The following is a 5000-nucleotide window of genomic DNA, read 5'->3' as shown; positions in this document are numbered from 1 at the left end:
TTGTGTTTTTTTTTTCTCTTTTTTCTTCTTTTCCTACTTTTCTTTTTCTTCTCTTTGTTTTCTCTCTTTCTTTCATTTCACGCTTCTTACGTCTTCCACTCTCCCTCCACCTGTCCTCCTCTCCTCCCTCCACTTCCCCCCCTCCATCGATGGAGTTACTTTCAGTTCTTCATCTCCGGTCGCATTTATACCTCGTGTGTGTGTGTGCTTGTGTATGTGTGTATGTATGCATATGTGTGTGTGCGTGTGTATGTGTGTGTATGTTTGTATATATGTATATATGTGTGTGCGTGTGTTTGTGTGTGTATGTGTGTATATATATGTCTGTGTGTGCGTGTGCATGTGTGTGTATGTGTGTGTGTATGTGTGTATGTGTGTATGCTTATGCGTGTGTATGTGTGTGTGTGTATGTATGTATGTATGTGTGTGTGTGCATGTGTGTGTATGCATATGTGTGTGTGCGTGTCTGTGGGTGTGGGTGTCTTTGTGTGTGCGTGTGTATATGTGTGTGTGTGTGTGTTTGTATTTTTGTGTGTATGTGTACGTACGTGTATGTGTATGTGCTTGTATGTGTGTATGCTTATGCGTGTGTATGTGTGTGCGCGTGTGTATGTATGTATGTATGTGTATGTGTGTGCGTGTGTATGTGTGTGCGTGTGTATGTATGTGTGTACGTACGTGTGTGTGTATATGCGTGTATTTGTATGTATGTGTGTACGTACGTACGTGTGTGTGTGTGTGTGTGTGTGTGTGTGTGTGTGTGTGTGTGTGTGTGTGTGTGTGTGTGTGTGTGTGTGTGTGTGTTCATTCTATCGCTCTCTCTCCCGTTCTCTCCTCCTCCTCCTCCCCCTTCCCTTCTCTTCTTCCTCCTCTCTCTTCCTTCCTTTATGCTTGTGTTTCTCTATCGCCTGTTTCATTTAATTACAACTTTCCTCCTCTTCTTCCTTTGTCCTCTTCCGTTCGCTCTTTATTCTTGCTCTTTCTCCTTCCCTCTCTTGCTTTCCTCTCATTTACTCTTCTCTTCCCTCTCTCTCTCTCTCTCTCTCTCTCTCTCTCTCTCTCTCTCTCTCTCTCTCTCTCTCTCTCTCTCTCTCTCTCTCTCTCTCTCTCTCTCTTTCTCTTTCTCTCTTTTGTCTATTGCTGATGCCAGTTTTCCACAAGTGTTTCTCTAGTTTATTCCTTTATACACTTTGTTTAATTTGATTAATTAGTTGATTTATATAATCATTTATTCAATAATAATCTGTTTATTTTTTTACTTATGTGGATGTTTATTTTCACATAAGTCTACCACATTTCTTTATCCGTTTACTTCATCATCATTTACCTTTTTTATTAATATTTTTTCTTATTTTCTATTTCGTCAATCTTTCCATTTCAACTTTATTGCCTCTTTTCCCATCTTCCCATCTTTTAGGTTTTGCCGCTTCGGTTGCTCCGTTTTCTCTTGTCTGTGCCTTTCTTATCAATCGACTCAGCTTAATCTATCCCCTCCCCCCCCCTCCCTCTCTCTCTCTCTCTCTCTCTCTCTCTCTCTCTCTCTCTCTCTCTCTCTCTCTCTCTCTCTCTCTCTCTCTCTCTCTCTCTCTCTCTCTCTCTCTCTCTCTCTCTCTCTCTCTCTCTCTCTCTCTCTCTCTCTCTCTCTCTCTCTCTCTCTCTCTCTCTCTCTCTCTCATCGGGTCACTCCTCCTCCTCCTCCTCCTCCTCCTCCTCCTCTTCCTCCTCCTCCTTCTCTTCCTCCTCTTCCTCTTCTTTCTCTTCCTCCTCCTCCTCCTACTGCTCTTCCTCCTCCTCCTTCGCATCCTCGTCCTCTTTCTCCTCTTCCCCCTCCTCCTCCTCTTCCTCCTCCTCCTCCTCCTCCTCTTCCTCCTCCTATTCCTTCACCCCCGCCCTCCCCCTCCTTCTATTCCTCCTCTTCCTCCTATTCCTCCAACCTCCTCCTTCCCTTCCTCTTCTTCCTACTCCTCATCCTCCCATTCCTCCACCCCAGTCCTCTTGTTCCTCCTACTCGTCCTCCCCCCTCTGTCCCTCCTTCTCCTCTTCCTCCTCCTCCTCTACCTCCTCCTCCTCCTCCTCCTCCTCCTCGTCTTCCTTCCAGCTACTGTGATTATAGAGTACTTTAGTAATTAGGGAAATATTTACGCGCCAAGTTGGTCCAGGTCCAAAGTTGATGTCAACAAGCAACTCTGCTCCCTCCAGGGCCGCCGTCAGCGTTGTCAGCCATGGTAGTGGTGCGTCGTGTCAGCACCATCAAGGGGCACTGACATCATCGGGTGCCAGTATTATTTATCACTGGCATGAAGTGTCAGCACTGATAACGTCAGGTGTTGCTTTGGCTGACGTTATCTGTCAGCAGTATTACTCCTAGGCGTCTCTGAGACTGAGCTGTCAGGGCTGACGCCGCTTGATGTCAGCCCATGCTTACTCCTAGTGTGCCAGAAAGTCAGCACTGTTAGAAATGGACTTAGCATCACAATACAGTGATGTCAGCATGACGACGAAGTACTGTAAGCGCTGATTTTACTGTTGTCAGCCGATCTAGCTTGCAGTGTCAGCATTGTCAGCATGAATAGTAAACATGCTGACGGTATTATACTGATTCTCCAAGCATTTCGTATTCATTGCTTGGCACTTCTCAGCATGGCGAACATCCCAAGTAACACGTTTGATCTGAGAGAGAGAGAGAGAGAGAGAGAGAGAGAGAGAGAGAGAGAGAGAGAGAGATAGAGAGAGGTCATTAGTAGATAGGATTTGTGGTTGTCTGTCTGTCACACATTTTACTTGTTTGCCAAAGTTTTCTTCGATCCCACCAACCTCCCTTCTCTCTCTCTCTCTCTCTCTCTCTCTCTCTCTCTCTCTCTCTCTCTCTCATGCGCACAGAGAATATGAATTTGAATTTTGTACGAACACAACCAGGTTGCAGACTTCTTAGGTTGATTCCGCAATCCACGCTATTCTCTTTGATCTTCCCATTTTCTTCATAAACTCGTTATTTCCGTTTTCTTTCCAAACCTGAGCAAAGATAAGAGGTCTGACGTCTCTCTCTTATCTTAGTAGGAAGTTGTGGTTTTATCTCGTCTGTACCCATTAGCCCCGGGAATGAATAGAATCGTCTGACGGCAGCCAGAATGAAACGATTAAGGTCGTCCGTCCTTGGCAAGAACAAAGTAACGTGAGTACACCGCTGTGGACGGATCCACGGACCCCTTCCCTGAACGGTGCATCAGCCTACCGGGACCCTCTCCAACCGGGGTGGGGCGGGGTGGGGTGGGGAGTGGGACTTATTTTTTTTTTTTATTTTTTTTTTTTTTTATTTGAGAGATAAGTATCACGCCCATGGCTCGTAACCTTCGCTCTCGCTATGTCCAGAAGAAACTGTACAGAGTTGATGGGTTGACTGTTTCTAATTATTTCGCTATTTATTAATATTTTCACAATTATTTCGTTTATCTGTTTACTTATACAGAAGTTAATTTAGTTATCTATTAATTTACTAGGTAATTTATCTATTCGTTATATATTTGTCTTCATTTGTTTACCCATTTATTTAGTTATCTCCTTATGATTTATTGGTCTATTTATTGTTGATTTCTCATATTATTTATCTATCAAGAATTAATTGTTTTTTATTATTATTACTATTTGTTTATTTATTTATTAAGCAATTATATATCTAGTTATTTATCTATCTATTAAATTATTCATTTATTTATTTATCACTGTTACATTTTGGTTCTGAGTTCCCTTGTTGCCACCATCACAGTTCTGTAGATTTTAGTAACCGAAAATGATTGAAAATAATCTTTGGAAAAAATGTACATGCTAAACTAGAAATATTGAAACCAGATAATTATTGCTTCAATTGTGATTAAGCATTTATTTTGGTTCAGTTGTGTGTATGTATGTGTTTGTATATATACATATATATATATATATATATATATATATATATATATATATATATATATATAAATATATATATATATGTGTGTGTGTGTGTTTGTGTTTGTGTGTGTGTGTGTGTGTGTGTGTGTGTATTGTAAAGATTAATTGCTAGTTTGTTTGCTGTCATTAGAAAGCCCGCTGACTGTTTCACTGTGTAACGACTAAACTGTTAACCCGCGCCACACACATATTGGTCTTTCTTCAAAGGCCGAAATGATAATTGAGAAATAAAGAGCAAGGAAGTTAATTTGTCCCAAAAAACGGATGAACGCAGTTTCTCTTACTCTCTTCCATTTTATTGCTTAAGGTTTCAATTCCTCTTTCGTTAGTTCACCTGTTGATTTGGAGTATTTTTTTTCAGTAAATGCCGTTCGTATCCTGAATGTATGTTTTCGTTAGCTCTTCAAATCTGTCTTTAATCCAGTTTTGAAATTCTTTTTCTTATCCTTTGTCTTCGCTAGGTGTGTGTTCATAATCAAGTCTAATTGTCTTTCGCCTTTGGAATCTAATTCAGCTTTGCAGCCGACCATTCTGTGGTTACTATCTATATTTACTTTATAACACCAACATAGCTAACGTTGTTATTCTCATCTAATATAAAGTTCCATTCGATCTTTGTTCATTTGGTCTTTGTTCATTTGTTCGTTGTTCGTTTGCTCTTTGTTCGTTTGTTCTTTGTTCGTTTGGATTTCCCCATGTCCTTTTTACGACCTACACACTTTATGAAACAAAGGAAAGCACCTGTGGAAGATGGTCATAACAATGAATCTTTAGAATGGCGCAGTGACAGAAGTGTACTGTAGATGAGCCTAACTACATACCCAGTGTGCACGTCAAGAAAGTGTCTCTGAATCCTGGTGCAATGTTATACTTCTACGTCACAAGACTGGAGCCCAGAAAGATGTAGTGATCAAGCAGATAGTTTACTTCCAAACGTGTACGAAACATTTCCCAAGATTCTTCCAAATAGACTACATAAAGTTGTAGATGAAAACCATCCAAGAGAAGAGGCAGACCATTTGTAGACAGTGAACTAAGTAATGGAGAAAACGACA

Source organism: Oratosquilla oratoria, chromosome 4 (genome assembly GCF_046742065.1).
Source record: "Oratosquilla oratoria isolate Oo_2021 chromosome 4, ASM4674206v1, whole genome shotgun sequence".
Taxonomy (NCBI): domain Eukaryota; kingdom Metazoa; phylum Arthropoda; class Malacostraca; order Stomatopoda; family Squillidae; genus Oratosquilla; species Oratosquilla oratoria.
Note: the sequence above shows the minus strand (reverse complement) of the source record.